Genomic DNA, 17,918 nt, shown 5'->3' on the forward strand with positions numbered 1-17,918 from the left:
TCTGTTCTACTGCTACTTAGTCAGTATAAAACATGGATAATGCTTAACATCATGCCCCAATTCACTGTGATATCAAAAAAAAAAAAATTGTGTTCTGGTAAAAAAAATACTGGAAACTTCTGTATGGAGAACATTTTAAAACCTTATTATAAGTGATCTTTCTTCCTATCTGATGTTAAATGAGTCATCTACTGGTCTAGGAGCAAGTGAAATGTCTACAATATTGTTAAAACTTTCAGATATATAGTAAAAAGCTGGACATTAGTATCATTTTGTAGGTCTTTCACATGCTCCATCACTTAATCCTATTCTGTCATTAGACAATGTGCTGGTCTCTAAAGCATGTGTTAGGTTCTTTGTACAGTCATTTTTTCATTCTTTATCAATTAATTCAATGTGATGCCCTCCAGGCAAAGATGAAAGAATTTAAAGATTACTCTTGCAAATTAAAATGTTTGGTGTTCCTAAAATAACCATAAAAATATCTGAATAGACTTTACAGTTTATAAAGTACTTTCTAATGTATATGACACAACAATCCTGTGAGATATGATCTTCGTGTTACAGGTTAAAAAACTGAAGTTCAAAGATGTCAAATGGTTAACCCAAATCCATGTTTCTAGTAAAGGGCAAAGTTGGATCTCAACCCAGACCTTCTGATTGCAATTTCTAAGATATTTCTATTGATGAAACCACAACTACTTCTAACACAATTGCACACCTAACTCCAGCCCAGATCAACCTATTGTATATCCTGTTCTGTAATTCATACAACCAGAAGGCAAGGGCCACAAACTACCATTGTCCTGAAGGGCACATCCCTCAGAAGAAAAAAGCCTTTCAGGAGAGGCTTGCATTGTGTGGACAAGGCATGATATTCTAGACCAGTGCTGTCCAATAGAATTTTCTACAATGATGGAAATGTTCTATACCTGAGCTGTTCAATATATTAGCCACTAGCCACATGTAACTATTGAGCACTTGAAATGCATCACTGAGAAAATGAATGTTCCATGTTATTTAATTATAATTAATGTAAATCTAAATAGCCACATGTGGCTAGTGGCTGCCTTACTGGGCAGCTCAGTTCTAGACCTTGAAGACTGGAAGCAGAGCTTAATATTAACATCCAAATGGTATAGCCTTGAGTACAAATGAAAATCAACTTAATAGTGAGCCCAGAGCACAGCACTGATTTACTCAGTGGTTCATGAGAACTGTAATGGATGTGATACCATCAACAGTAATATAACCAGTGAGATAATGGTAGAATTATCTTTCGATCTTTCTAAACCTCTCTGGTGAGCCAAATCCAAAGAGTGACTAAAGACACCAAGGCATGTTGATAGTATCAAATACGAAGGGCAAATAACTTTAATCTATAGGCCACAATGGCTTTCCTGAGAGAAAATTCATTACTATACATGGAAACTAACCCAACTAAGTTATAAACAGGAGGCCGGGCGTGGTGGCTCGTGCCTGTAACCCCAAAACTTTGGGAGGCCAAAGCAGGGGGATCACCTGAAGTCAGGAGTTCAAGACCAGCCTGGCAAACATGGTGAAATTCTGTCTCTACTAAAAATACAAAAATTAGCCAGGCATGGCGGCGCACACCTGTAGTCCCAGCTACTCAGGAGGCTGAGGCAGGAGAATCGCTTGAACCTGGGAGGTGGAGGTTGCAGTGAGCCGAGATTGCACCACTGCACTCTAGCCTGGGCGACAGGGCAAGACTCCGTCTCAAAAAAATAATAGTAAGTTATAAACAGGAGCTGAGGGATGTGAAAAGCAAGGTGTCTCATAAAGTAAACATTATTTCTCTAATAATAACACTTTATCCCTGCATTGAAAAATTTTAAAGAGCATCTTAAAGACCATTCCCTTGTCTCTGTCCTTAAAGTACCACATCCATATTTCTATCGCCATCTACCACTTCCCTTGGAAACATTTGTTTCTGTGTCTTGACCCCTCACTCATCTAGATAGTCACTAGAAGGTTTCATTTAAATAAAAATCATAGAGTAGGCCGGGCACAGTGGCTCACACCTGTAATCCCGGCACTTTGGGAGGCCGAGGCTGGTGGATCAACTGAGGTCAGGAGTTCGAGACCAACCAGGTCTCGAAAATTTCTACTAAAAATACAAAAAAGTAGCCGGGTGTGGTGGCAGGCACCTGTAATCCCAACTACTTCGGACGCTGAGGCAGCAGAATCACTTGAACCCGGGAGGCAGAGGTTGCAGTGAGCCAAGATCACACCATTGCACTCCAGCCTGGGCGACAGAGCAAGATTTCGCCTCAAAAAAATAAATAAATAAATAAATAAATAAAATCATAGACTAGTTCTGTATTGAATCCTTCTTCGTGTTAAAATTATTGAGCCTTTCAAAATCCCTGGATAGGTTTTATGAGTGCTATGAACAAAGCAGTTATCATTCCCCATTCCTTTAGCATAATCCACATTCAAATCACCATATTTGGTGCTGATAAAAGGACTGGACTGTAAGTTAAAAGCCTGTAGTCCTGGTTTTGATTCTCCCACTACTAGATATTTAGACCTCTGCAAACCACTTAATTTCTCACTGCCTCAGTTATTCATATGTAAATTGATGGACTGATTAGATCACCAATAAAGTACCTTCGAATTCTAAAACTCTACCATCCTGTGATATCCTCAATGGTTTTCGCTTGGTTTCAAGGTCTTTCTTGAAGCTTCCTAATAAGAAAAACCACACAGTTTGCTTATGAAGCAAAACTGTGATATGTACAATCTGCTTTAAAAATTCACAGATAAACAATCTACCCATTCTCCAAAACTCTTGAGTATATCAGTTATTTAAATATAGAAAAAGACATGCATTCGCTTATAGTATTTCAAAACAAAAGTCCTTAACTGTACAAATTTAAAAGTATGCACTTCAGTGGTAAGGATCCAATTAGCTACAGTAATGATGGAGCACCAAGAAAAGCACATGCTAACATGAACCTCTTTTGATTAGCTTTTGCTTTTCATTTATGTTTCAGACTCTACTCACACAATCCACACAGCCCCTTAGGCAGCCTTTCTAACTACTGTGTTCTACAATTCTGAAACTGTGTCCTCTAACAATACCTAAAAACAGTACCCATAGGAAAAGAAAAAAACAGCATTTCTACCCATTTGAAGGCTTCTTTGGGAACCTGGATCTATTTATACTAAAAAAAATCCACTTTGAAACTGAACTTGAATAATTTTAGTTGGCACGCTTGAGTGATTTTCATTTAATAATCTCCTAAACCTGTTTAATGTAGATAATATATATTGAGGCAGGATCTTCTAACAGATATAGGCAGTGAACTCCTTTGTGAACTCAAATTCCTTTTCATTTCTGCAACTACAGTTCCAACCTAATTTCCATTAGTCTACAGGTAGATGCTAACAAAGGTATGCGCTTTTTTTTTTTTTTTTCGAGACGGAGTTTGCTCTTGTTGCCCAGGCTGGAGTGCAATGACACAATCTCGGCTCACTGCAACCTCCACCTCCCGGGTTCAAGCAATTCTCCTGCCTCAGCCTCCCGAGTAGCTGGGATTACAAGCATGTGCCACTACGCCTGGCTAATTTTTGTATTTTTAGTACAGATGAGGTTTCACCATGTTGGTCAGGCTGGTCTCAAACTCCTGATCACTGACCTAGGTGATCCACCTTGCCTCGGCCTCCCAAAGTGCTGGGATTACAGGCGTAGCCACTGTGCCCGGCCTTATGCACTATTTTGTTGTCTTTCTGTTCATACTTCTCATTCATTCCCTGTCTACCTTCCTCAACTTCTGTTCTTTCAAATAGGCTTTGTGTTTTCTAGTCTTAGCAACTCATTCGTGTTTCAATTCTGTCTTGCAATCTAATGGTGGTTGCTGGCAAGGCAGCTAGCTGGGGCTAGTGCACTGCGTGAGGCCAAAGGAAGGGGCAGAGCTAAACTAAATCACTCCAAGAGGGATGGACCTACAGGTATCAAACCTTTGATTCATCTCATTGGCATGAGGTCCTAAGCACCTGGCTAAAAAGCCTGCCTGCTGGTCACTCATCACTTCTGAGAGAATCAAGAAACAGGATTCTATCATACCCCCAGGAGGAGATCAGAGGTGTATAAGCTCTAACAGGTGATATAATCAGCTAGGAGGAAGATCAAAAGCAGCATGATATCAGAGGCTGTGGCTCCTGGAAATTACTGCTAGAGTGTCTAAAATTCTTATTAAAAATTTCAAGAAGTCTCATCGTTTCTGCGGGAGGAGGGGGAGATGAAGCTGTAAAAGAAGCTTCACTAGTAGGGAAATCCCAAGAGTTATTAGAATTGACTCATCTTAACAGGGCCTTGGTGAGTTATCAGCAGGTACAACAACACTGTGAAAACCGGCCTTTCTGCCTCCTTCCTCTCTATTCCTTCCAAGAATCTGGATTAATTCAGCAACAAAGGAATGCCATTCGTTCCACAAACTCACATGCAAAGAGAACACTTCCATATAACCCTTTTTGTATCCAGTGATTCCTAGACTCTGCATACTCCTCACCCAACACAAATGTAAGAAGGTTAGATTTAGATTACGATCCACACTTTTGGTTTTATAGTAACATCAGATTGCTGGTATTCCAAGCCCTGATAAACTTATCTTGAATAACTTAAGCTCCCATTACCTTTCATTGGTAAATGTTTCATGAAGTCTTTTTGTCCTTAATGTTCTCAGTTGTTTAAAACAAACCAAAAATCTTTTTTAAAGTTTTAAAGATCCAATTATTCCTTCTGAGGTAGAATGCAGCATATACATTAACTAACTTGAGCTCATCCAGCAGCAGATACTAAGTGGCCTGTAGTTGACTGGTTATGCCATTTTTTAACTGTGCCCTTTGTGAACTGTAGAGAAATGGGGCCCAGAACCTTTATATGGCCAATCAGTCCCCATGTCATATCCATCCCAACACACAAACATATTCTTACATAGGAATCAGTAGGGTTTTTTTTTTTTTTGGAGACAGAGTCTCACTCTGTCGCCCAGGCTGGAGTGCAGTGGCGTGATCTCGGCTCACTGCAACCTGTGACTCCCTGGTTCAAGCGATTCTCCTGCCTCAGCCTCCCGAGTAGCTGGGATTACAGGCACGTGCCACCACGCCCGGCTAATTTTTGTATTTCAGTAGAGACAGTGTTTCAATATGTTGGCCAGGATGGTCTCGATCTCCTGACCTCAGGTGATCCGCCCACCTCGGCCTCCCAAAGTGCTGGAATTACAGGCATGAGCCACTGCGCCCAGCCCAAGGGTTTTTATCCTAAATATTCCTATGTCATACATCAAAATAACACTCCCTTCTTGATATATGAAGTATCTCTAAATTACTTTCTAGGCTCTACTTCATACATTTTCGATCATAAACTAACATGCAAAAGCCTACTTGAACTCCACCACATTCCCGAAAAGACTGCAAAAACAAAACTATTAGCTCTGTGTTGCAGCCATAGGGAACAGTAACGAGGAGCATCAGCTTTGGTGCCAGTCAAACCTGGGACTGGCATTTGCTGGCTGTGTATCCTCGAGTAAGTACTAACCTCCCCGCAATCCAGTTTCCTCATCTATAAAGACAGGATTCAAATGCCATCTATTTCACAGCTTTCTTCTGACAATTAGGGTTTAGATAAAATAGCACAGAGAAAGGGATTAGATGGTGCAAGGCACAGTGTTCAACATTTTTTATCGTAACTCATCTAAAATCTCTTAAGGAAAAATAATCTAAAAAGTAAGCAAAGAAAAACTTAAAAATCTATTACTCAACAGCAGTATTGAACGCTGACCCCTTTGAAACATAAATAATCTTATTCAGTTTACCTCTCAACCATATTTAATGAGCACAGCAGAGTTCTCTCATGCTGACTGCCTCAGTCTGGGGATATGTTTGTTGGGCTTATAACTATTTCAAAATACTTCCCCTTCCACAGAGGAGACGGACGTCTCCTCCCATAAAGTAATTCAGTCTGAGCTAAAATCCTGTATTTTCAAATTTAAAAACCATAACTAATTTTATAGTTGGCACAGGAAATATCTTTTTTCCTCTGCCCTAATTCTACAGGGCAAAGGAAAAAAGATTTCAGCCATGCTATTTACCTGACCTCTCTACTGCATAGCTCAGACTCAGGTCCAAAACTAAACCCTTGATTTGTCACGTCCCAAAACTGTTCTTTTCCCCCTCATTCCCAGCTCCAATAAACAGTCACCACCCCTGATCCTCAAAATAGAAACCTCAAAATCACCTTGGCTTCTTTCTTCTTTTTTTTCCCCATCCCATCCAATGTCATCACTAAATTGGGCTGATATGTCCACTTCTCTCCATCACTGCCCCACCCTAGTCCAAGCTAATACTGAACTACTGCAACTACCCTCTTCACTGAACACCTTGCTTCCACTCTTGCCCTCACCAACATATTCTCCAAATAGCACCCTGAGGATGGCTTCCCACTACACTCAAGTCAATTCCTTTTAATGTACTAGAATTACCTCACAGGATGATCTTTGCCCTGTCCATTTCTCCTACCCCATCTGGTATCACTCTCTCCTCATACTGCTCTGCTCTACAACTCACACTGCGTTCCTTCCTTTCAGTTATTTGAATACATCAGGTCGCCCCACCCCCACCCCACTCCTGCCCTCAGGAGCTTCCTTCACACACACTTTAACATCTCTAATTTCCAAGAAAAAAACAAACAACCCCATCAAAAAGTGGGCAAAGGATATGAACAGATACTTCTCAAAAGAAGACATTTATGCAGCCAAAAGACACATGAAAAAATGCTCATCATCACTGGCCATCAGAGAAATGCAAATCAAAACCACAATGAGATACCATCTCACACCAATTAGAATGGCAATCATTAAAAAGTCAGGAAACAACAGGTGCTGGAGAGGATGTGGAGAAATAGGAACACTTTTACACTGTTGGTGGGACTGTAAACTAGTTCAACCATTGTGGAAGTCAGTGTGGCGATTTCTCAGGGATCTAGAACTAGAAATACCATTTGACCCAGCCATTCCATTACTGGGTATATACCCAAAGGACTATAAATCATGCTGCTATAAAGACACAGGCACACATATGTTTATTGCGGCACTATTCACAATAGCAAAGACTTGGAATCAAGCCAAATGTCCAACAATGATAGACTGGATTAAGAAAATGTGGCACATATACACCATGGAATACTATGCAGCCATAAAAAATGATGAGTTCATGTCCTTTGTAGGGACATGGATGAAATTGGAAATCATCATTCTCAGTAAACTATTGCAAGGGCAAAAAACCAAACACCGCATGTTCTCACTCATAGATGGCAATTGAACAATGAGAACACATGGACACAGGAAGGGGAACATCACACTCTGGGGACTGTTGTGGGGTGGGGGGAGGGGGGAGGGATAGCATTAGGAGATATACCTAATGCTAAATGACGAGTTAATGGGTGCAGCACACCAGCATGGCACACGTATACGTATGTAACTAACCTGCACATTGTGCACATGTACCCTAAAACTTAAAGTATAATAATAATAATAATAAAGAAAAAATAAGAAAAAAAAAGAAAATAAACAATAGTGAAATTAAAAAAAAAATCTCTAATTTCCATTATACTGCAAGTTTATTTTTGCTCAGCAATATGTACCCAGCAACTGACTTTAAGTCTGGCACACAGTAGGTATTCAAAAGGAATGAATGAATGAACGAATGAGAACAGAAAATAAATTTTAATGATAAACACTTTCAACAATAAAATGGAAAACAATACAAAAGACCAGGCTTAATGAGAGGAAATTCACAATAAACCATTTTAAATTAATATTCAAGATGAACACTCCTAAGAAAACATAGATTCTTCAGCAGGGCTCTTAGGAACCAATACAGAGATTAACAGAAGAGTTTTGAAAACTGAGCACAATGTGCCTCTTTTCTGGTTTTGACAATCTGTTTTCATTGCGGAACTTGCTTTCTTCAATTCCATCTCAACGCAAGCCAAGAAGTAGCCCATAAAAAGAATATGCAAATAGTTAAAACACTAAACAGAACCTAAGACACAAATGTGCTGCCAGCTGCCCCAAATAACATAAACAATAAATGCCTCCACATCACTAATTCCTGATATGCAAGGAAATGGAAAGGGAAGATTCTAAATTCAAGCCCTGAAACATACTAAAATCACACTACACCTGAGCTATCAGTCTTCAGGGGATCAAACCTAGGATGCTGCTTCTCTCCCGACCCCATTTCCCAGCAAACGATGCCAGATCTAAATTATGGTAGTTGCAACTCTGACCAACCCAGAAGTTCTATTCCTGCATAAAAAGCAGTTCAACTTTCTCCTGTGAAGTTTTTCTCTTTTTATCATGAGATCTCAGTATAGAGTCCCAATCTCAGTTCCCTGTGATTCATTGGAAGCAATAAGGTATCACGTGCTTTGTCCAAAGTTTCAAACCATCTAATAGAAACTGTAGATTTACCAGAAGTAAAGTTACAAGGCTAACATAACAAAGATCAATTTTTCATTTCTTGTGGGCTGAAATTAAATCAATTTATTGTGGTTACATTGGTTATTTGATCGGTATTAGCAGCTATAATGCCTTTGATTAATTTCCTAAAATCTCAATATATGAATGAAAATGAAAATGCATGCAATGGTCTGCATACTTATCCCCAACCCCAATTCATATGTTGAAATCCTCACCTCCAAGGTGATGTGCCACCTTTACAAGGTTAAGTAGGTCATGGATGTAGAGCCCTCATGAATGGGATTAGGGCCCTTAAAAAGAGGCCCAAGAGAGACCTTTCATCCTTTCCTTCTACCACATGAAGACACAGCAAGAAGGTGCCACCCAGGAACCAGGAAAAGGGGCCTCATCAGACACCCAATCTGATGGCACCTTGATCTTGGACTTCTTAGCCTCCAGAACTGGGACAAATAAATTTCTATGGTTTATAAGCTACCGGTTAAAGGTATTTTTGTTATAGCAGCCTGAGTGGATTAACACATTGAAGACAATATATTTCAAAACATGTGTTAACTAGACAAAAGTAATTTTAAAGTGTTCTTATTAAAGACAAGGTTGAAATTTCCTGAAACATTTTAGAGTATTCAGGAAGCAAAACTATACTCTAGCTTTGTCCAAAAGCTTCCAATTAGGGGGTTGTTTCTTCACTAATATCAAGACTTCAGGGAAGCAATTTTTACTGTATTCCCATCCTTTATAACTCAAAATGTGCTCACCTTAGTTGTCATTAAAGTTTAAAAAACAATTAAGTCACACTTAAGTCCAAATACAGACTCATCCAACAAGACACAAACATTCACTCCATATTTTGAGAGGACTGTATTTTAGAAGAACTGATAACTAATTTGGCAAAAACAAAGAAAGGAAACCTCATTCTAAATACACATTCAAATCACTCAAGGCTCCACTCCTAGAGCACAGGACCTCCCAGCGACTTTGCTGCAGTGCTTCAGACAAGCAGAGAGATGGAGAGACCAGTCAGCATCCACACCAGGTTGCCATTTCTTCTGCTGCCCTTTCCAAGCATGCCAAACCATAGTGTATTATTAACCAGAATATTCTTACATCTTCATAAAAGCGTTTTTTGCCTTGAGTCCTGTTATAGGAAAACTAATAAAAAGCATTTTCCCCTGGAGAAACTAAGACACGATGAGATTAAAAGTGGACAAAGTCGTATGACTGGTGACTTAGCAAACTAAGCACACTTCATACCTCATTCTTAATTCAATGTTCAATCTATCAAATATTCCTGTTGGCTATTCTATGTATTAAATGAAATGACCTTAATATTTGAGTTCAATGTAACAGTAGTTTACAACTCTGTACTCTTAAAATTATTCTGCATGAAGTGTACTATCAACAAAAAGGTATCTAAGTGAAAAACACCAGTCTTTAGAATCTAGTCAGATGGTTTAAAAAGGAAATAAATCGCCGGGCGCGGTGGCTCATGCCTGTAATCCCAGCACTTTGGGAGGCCAAGGTGGGCAGATCACGAGGTCAGGAGATCGAGACCATCCTGGCCAACATGGTGAAACCCCATCTCTACTAAAAATACAAAAATTAGCCAGGCATGGTGGCACGTGCCTGTAATCCCAGCTACTCGGGAGGCTGAGGCAGGAGAATCGCCTGAACCAGGAGTCAGAGGTTGCAGTGAGCCAAGATCACACCACTGCACTCCAGCCTGGCAACAGAGTGAGACTCCGTCTGAAAAAAAAAAAAAAAAAAGGAAATACATCCATTATTACAATACTATTCACAAACTCAGAACACTTAAATTCTGTGCAATTGTCAATGTGGGGCTGAGCACTAGAGTACCGGGGTAATTTAGGGCTACACATGTTGCCTTTTGCCAAGGCTGGTCCTGAGTTTTCGTAGTTTTGTATCTTCCTGGTCTATATGCTGACTTCACCCTAGTTGGGCTGCTATACATAGGTGAAATCAGTGATTGCGCCTAAGGAAACCATGAAGATCATACGGAAGCTTCTCAACATGAAGGACAAATAAGTCCAAGGCTTCCTCTCATGAAAGGCTAAAACTCCCTTTATCAAAAGTCACAACAGTGCCACTTTTACAAATCTGGGGTCCCTGAAAGAGTTACTCAAATCAATTAAATTAACTATCAGATAACTTCAGTAGCTACTCAAAATAGTCTTCCTTTACTGGCCTGATCAAGTAACAATGTTTTCCATGGAGCTTAATGGCTCCTTTTAGATCCTTGTCTATGAACTGGTATTGCACTCCATGCTTACCCACCCGCAGCTCTCACCATCCCACATATCCCTCTCCACAAAAAGCTAATAAATTTGCATTCCTGACTCTGACTCATACAACTAAGAAACCGAAGACTAACAAAACTCTTAGGTATGACTAAGCAAAATGATCTAATTAATAAATAGTCAAGAAATACAAACGTTTTTAAAAGTAAAATTAACCATCAAGAAAACAGGGTATGGTGGAGAAGGGGGAACTATAGCTCTAAACACCATCCTTGTAAGTTGCTACCAAGAACCCACATTTTTCTTTAAAGGCTGAAAATCAGCAGTAATAACCCAAAACTATCTTGCGCAAAGGTGGTCTTAATAGAGATATAATTAATCTTGCCAATTTTCCACATAATTTCTCTCCTTTTTTGATCTTTTGTTTTACAAAATCATGCTTGAAAACTCTTACGATTTCTTTCTGGTAGCAATTCTGAAATGAAAATGGACTGCAGGTAAGTAAATTTGAGAACCTCCTTAAACAGCAAAAATCACCTCCCTAGCCCCTCCACTGGTAAAAATCACCAAAGTTTTTACTGTGGCCCCCTCGTTCTCAGAAACAAAAACAAAAACAAAATGGCCTTTGAAGTTGGACAATTTGGTATGTGTTACATTTAATTTTGTGCTTATACTTAATACCTAAAGTGAAGCAATACAGAGGCCTGGATTTCAAAAACGGAAAAAAAAAAAAAAAAACCTTTCCCCTCATTACAAAGAAAATCTATAATCATAATTTAGAAGTCATCAAGGAAACGCAAATCTTGTGCCACCCCGCCTCTGCCCGGTCGGGTCAGTCACACACACGCCGCCCCGCCCCCGCGCCGTCAGTCACACGCAGGCCTCGCCCCATCCTGACTCCCAACCCCGCCCCTCGCGCTGTCAGTCTCTGACTCTGGCCCGCGGCTGAACCGGCGGCGCTGACGTCAGCTGGCGACCGCGGCCGCATTCCTAAACAGTTCAGACAAACCCACTGGTGGGAAGCTTCGAAAGCCCTCAGCTGTAGTGAGGAAAGCAAAGGTTTGGCTGGCAGCCAGACTCCTGAGCTCAGCATTTTGTAATGCACTTCCTTTTTATTTAACAGCTTGCATAATGCCCTTAACCCTTCCTTTACCTGCATCACACCTTTAACCCCTTCTTTTCCTGGTCGAACTTCGAAGCAAACTTCAGAACTTGGTCTCCCATAGGGTTTTAATATATTCCTCACCAATTTACAACTGACTGATTTTTAATACTGCTGAAGAGGCAATTTAATTAAATGCACTTGCTCCCCCTAAACTGCTGTTTCCCCCTTAAAGCAATGTTAATTTTCAAGCAAAGAAATTAAAACATTTTATTAAAACAACGTATTTTAAAGCTTTTTTAGACCCCCTCCTTCATAATTTATCTTCTTGAAATTATTGTCAAGAGACAATAGCTTCAAATGGTCCAAAACAAAAGGGTACACAGTGACAAAATCTCCCTCCAACTTCGTCCCTCAGTTGCCCTGTTCTCATCCCATGATAAATTGTTACTTCTCTTGTATTCACCCAGAAGTATTTTAGTGATACATAAGGAAATACACATATATTCTATTTTCTCCTTTTTAAAATGGTAAACTCTATACATAATGTTCTCTACTTTGCTTCCTTATTCTTTTTTAGAATTGCATGGAATTCCACAATTTAGCAGTCCCCTATATATGAGCATTTAGGTAATTTCCCATCTTTTTGCTATTACAAATAATGCTGGTGTGAAAATCTTGTATGACTGTCTCTCTAGAATAAATTCCTAGATGGGAAATTGCTACATCAAAACAAACATATGCATTTGTAATTCTGAGAGGTACCAGCAAACTGTCCTCCACTGAGACTGTACCTTTACCCTCCCACCAACAGTGCAGGAGGATGCCTATTTCCCTCATGCAAATCAGGCTGTTCCAGAATTCAGATAAGAGGCTCTCTCTCAAGCTTATTTTATTTTTAGAAAACAGATCTGTGAAAAATTGTATCTTAGTGTAGTCTTAATTTACATTTTTCATATTATGAACGAAGTTGGGCATCTTTTTATATATTTTAGAAGCCATTTGTATTTCTCTGTGAACTGTTAAATCATCACCTTTGCCCATTTTTCTATTTGTTCATCATTTTCTTACTGCTTTGTAGGAGCTTATGTTTTTCGAAAAGCAGTGTTTTGTGTATGACACTTTGAAAGATCTTTTTTATATATTTTAAGAAAATTAGCTCTTTGTGACATGATTTGTGAAAAATTTTTTCCAGTTTGGTAAATTTATCTGTTTCATGGTTTCTGCCATAGAGAAATTTAGGGATTTTTATGTAGCTGAATTGTTACCAATCTATTCTTTCATGGTTCTTGGCTACTATTATCACAGACTGTCATTCCCCATGCAGTTTGTAGAATAATTTTCCAGTGATTTCTTCAAATATTTTTATGTTTTCAGTTTTACCTTTCAATATTTAGAGTCTGTACTTTTTTTCCTAGATATATATCCACTAGTCCCAACACTAATTGAATAACCTATCTTTTCTCACTGATTGGAAATGCTACCTTTATCATATTCAATAATTTCTCTTATGTAAAAGTGGGGCTCAGAGGAATTTTAGGCTGCACTTATATCAGTGTTAATTTTAAAATCTGGTATAAAGTAAGATATGTTTTCCATGGACAACATGATCCAGTTTCAATAACTAAATTTCAGATTTGGGGAACTGTGTTTGTTATTTTTAAATGAAATTAAATCCTTTTTAAGATTTCTGAGAGCCCGGGTGCAATGGCTCACGCCTGTAATCCCAGCACTTTGGGAGGCTGAGGTGGGTGGATCACCTGAAGTCAGGAGTTCGAGACCAGCCTGGCCAACATGGCAAAACACCGTCTCTACTAAAAATACAAAAATTAGGCAGGCATGGTGGCAGGCACCTGTAATCCCAGCTACTCAGGAGGCTGAGGCAGGAGAATCGCTTGAACCCGGGAGGCAGAGGCTGCAGAGAGCCGAGATCATGTCACTGCACTCCAGCCTGGGTGACAGAGCAAGACTCTGTCTCTAAATAAATAAATAAATAAATAAATAAAAGATTTCTGAGATAAATTATAGTATCATATGCCACCTTTAAAGACTTAGGCTTTTTGAAAGTAAATACCTACTCGGAAATATTACTTCTGACTGATTATGACAGATTTTAGTCTTCAGAGATTTCATAAAATTACCAGAAAGATGTAAAATGTTGAAAACATTGTTAAAACAAAATTTTGATACTGACTGTAGACAACTTTGCCTTTTAATATATTCTTTAAGGAAAAATGAGTGAGGAATGAGGATGATCTAGTCCTTTCAACTAATTTTTACCTTTCTTTCAATATCTGTTAGGGATTACTACACCAGGTCCCTATAAAATTTCTAGGCTTCACATTTATGTAAACCATCATACTGATAAACAAGTAATATACTATTAATATATTAAGTATACAAATGTTTTCAGCTTTAGTAGATGTTAAAAGACAGTGATATGCAATAATGATCAGTTGCTGAAAAGAGCAGAACCACAGTTTTGAACAGGACCTCATAAGGTTAGGCAGGTGGTTCCCCAAAGAGATAGCAAAATGACACAGACCTGCAGACATAAAGTTCAAAGTACCTGTGTGTTAATGGAGGAGGCCAAGACTGGAGGGAAGAGAAATTCTGCCAAAGCAGGGAGAAGCCTCCAACCCTGAGATGCAGAAGACCCTAATGCAGCTCAGGCTGTCTACTGAATGACAAGGTTATCATTTATTTCACAGTAGTCCCAAGCCCCAGACCTCACAGGACCACAGACTATACATAAAGAAAAAGTCTTTAAAGGTATTTTGTGTGATACATATACATACATATACATATTTTAAGATTCTGAAATATAATTCAAATAAAAGACTTTAATCTTCCAAATAAAGATGTGGTGCTACAATTATTTTTATGGAGTTACTCTTTTAAACTCTGAGCCCCTTTCCATATAGAAACTATGACACTGAGAATAAAGTCCAAACAGAAATGACTTTAGAGCTCTTGACACTCTGTCTCTAATCTACTCTTCTACTCTTATGTTTTACAGAGCCTACACTTTGGCCTCATGGAAGCAAAGCCTACTGTTTTTCAAACATGCCTGTTGTCTTTGCTCAAGTTTTCCTGTATCTGGAATACCCTCCCAAGAACAGAAAATACCAATCTCTAATGCAAATCTTCTCTTATTTTTAAAAGCTCAGCTCAAATGCCACCTCCGTAATTTCTTCCTCCTCTGAGGAGTTAGCCCCTCATAAAGTCTATTAGCCTCTCCATGATGATGATGGTGGTTGTGGTGAAGAAATTGAAAGAGAAATGTCATCAAAATATATTTAAATTCTCACTAATACAAAGATGAAAGAAACTATACTCCATTAGACAGGCCACTACAAAGAAGAAAAATGTAGATCCTATTTATTTAAAAAATCTACTTAAGACATTCCACTTATGTGAACAAAGTATACATTTTGATTAATCCCATCTTTGGGGGCTGGAGGTTACAGTATACCCACCATATCTTCAAACATAGCTTTCTATCAACAAATGAAAAGGAATATAAAGGAAGACAAAAGCTAATACACCTTAAATATAGCTATTATAGCAACTAACCTCTACAACAGGATAATTACAGTTAAGTTCAACTGGTCTCTCACTCCTAGAAGCTCTGGCTGTTGGTTCGGAAACCCTTCGTATTTATGGCCCTATTTGTCATATTGTAAGCCCAACCATTTCTGCTACTGGTATTGACTCCTATAACTTAGGACCCTGACCTCCAAAGGTTAGGGTGGGAAACATATCCTACAGTTCTCAAATCTAACTGGGCATCAAAATTACCTGCATAACTCAAGAAATACACAGATTCTCAGGACTGAAGCCCCAGACTTCCTTAAGTATAATAACTAAAAGTGGGCCCCAAGAACTCTATTTTATAAAAACAACCAAAAACCCGAAGACAAAAAAACAACCCTCTCTAGGTGATTGGAATGTTTGGAAAATGAGAATATGGGGCAGAGCCATGAAAGGAGCAAGACGGCTAAAGGAGGCGGTGAAATCCCTCTCCTCTCTTGGACTTAGCTTCTCTCTTGTACTTCTCTCCCAGCAAACAAAGAGGCAGCTACTGGCAGAAAAGAACAGAAAGAGCAAAAGCTTTAGCAACAGTGGCTATAGAACTTTTCTCTTTAAAGTTCATCTTCCCTCCTCTACCATAAGGTCTGCTGCCTACCAACAAATCCTAGCCAAAAACAGCAAAACAGGGATGGGAGTTTGCCTTGAGAGGTGGTAGCCATGGCTTAGAGGAGCTGGAGACAATGTGAACTTCAAGAGGGCGATGGCAGCCCTTTGAAATTTTTCATCTGCCTTAATTTATGCCATTCTTTCCCCTAAAGATCAGAAAGTAAATAAAAATTTAACCATTGGGAACAAGGGGAAAAAATGCAATCATTTTAAGAATGCAACTGATAAGTGAGAAAATGTGAAGGAAAGTTTTCCGGTGGTACAAAAAATACTTTTTTAACATCCTGGCTAATACGGTGAAACCCCATCTCTACTAAAAATACAAAAATTAGCCGGGCGTGGTGGCAGGCGCCTGTAGTCCCAGCTGCTCGGGAGGCTGAGGCAAGAGAATGGAGTGAACCCGGGAGGCGGAGCTTGCAGTGAGCCAAGATCGCGCCACTGCACTCCAGCCTGGGCGGCAGAGCGAGACTCCGTCTCAAAAAAAAAAAAAAATTACTTTTTTAAACCTCCCAAGATGGCTACTGAAGAGACCTCAATAAGTCACCTAATTCATCTCTGGGAAGACAAGACTACAGTTAAACTATCCAAGGAAAGCTACTCAAAAATATACTTCAGGGAGTGAATTCCCACATAATTTAATTTCCTCACTGTCAAAAACATCACTTAATTATCAAGAAGCTCCCAAGATTGAAAACTAAGAACTGCACATTAAAAACTGCTTCCTCTTATGACAAAAATCTACACTGGCCAAAAAAGTTTTCCACTCACACGCAGAGTCTAAGCATACATTATTTTGTACGATTCCAGAATCTTGTTTACAGGCGTGTATTCCCTTCTGATTTTATTCAAAAGATTCTCTTTTCTTTTCCAAGTGTGCTTTCTAAATCTGAAGACAAAGTGTTCCTTTTCCCAGGCTCCTTCTTCCCTGGCCTCCATGTGATGAGGCACCCATGCGAGAAATAAAGGAGCTATAGGGCTCATAGTGGTCTTAGTTGTTAGTCTGTGAAAGGCTGAAGTTGCTAGCTGCATATGGATTAGAATTTTCCTGTTTACAATGGTCCCCTGCTCTATAGCAAGAGGAACAGGACTGACCACAGGTCACATGGTTTAGAAATCTTAGGCCATTTTTTACATTTTAATTTTTCTAAACAACATGGCTTTAAGAGCCCAAGAGAGTTCTAAACCCTAAAAATGCTATACTTTTGGTAATAAAGAACTGGGCCCCAGGGAATAATTACTCAATTTTAAATGGCTGCCTCAACTGGAGGATTTTTAAAATAAATCCTGCTGATGATTTCAAGATAGTCTTAAAGGACTAGAGTTACCTCAAGAAAGCTATCAAAGACATGTGTCCTCAATTAAGTCTGAAATCTTTGTTTCTTCTAAATCAGATGTGTAAACTTGGCAAGTGACATCCACTTGTAAACAGCACATTATTCCTGGTGTAATGCACAATTACTCTCTTAATTTTACCATGAGATCCAGAGTTAGATACATGCATTTACCACCTTATTACCTAAGTGTACAACATAAGAGCAGAGATTTTTGTTTGATTTGTTCATGTGTGCAAATCATTAGCAATTAGTGAATGCTACACAATTAAATTACATACAAAAATGAGTTAATTTCTCTCATTCATTTAGGTTCAACTATATATACATATATATATACTATATATATATATAAGGTTCAACTATAAATACAGTGAAATATAAATAAGATATTATGCCCAAAAATGCAAATTCTAAATATTCCCATAGGGACAAAGTAATAATTATTGTGGGAATAACAACTTTAAATTTCCTAAGTTGTTATTGGATACAAATGGATACTTAACCTTTAAGGTACAAAACC

At 38.9% G+C, this 17,918-nt stretch overlaps 1 protein-coding gene across 1 annotated transcript in view; it reads right to left on the reverse strand.

Moving 5' to 3' along the window:
* The window catches only part of ZSWIM6 (zinc finger SWIM-type containing 6), a 211,207-nt gene that overhangs the window by 125,358 nt on the left and 67,931 nt on the right, over positions 1-17,918 (reverse strand). The gene's annotated exons all lie outside the window — the stretch shown is intronic.

Source organism: Pan paniscus, chromosome 4, assembly GCF_029289425.2.
Source record: "Pan paniscus chromosome 4, NHGRI_mPanPan1-v2.0_pri, whole genome shotgun sequence".
NCBI lineage: Eukaryota > Metazoa > Chordata > Mammalia > Primates > Hominidae > Pan > Pan paniscus.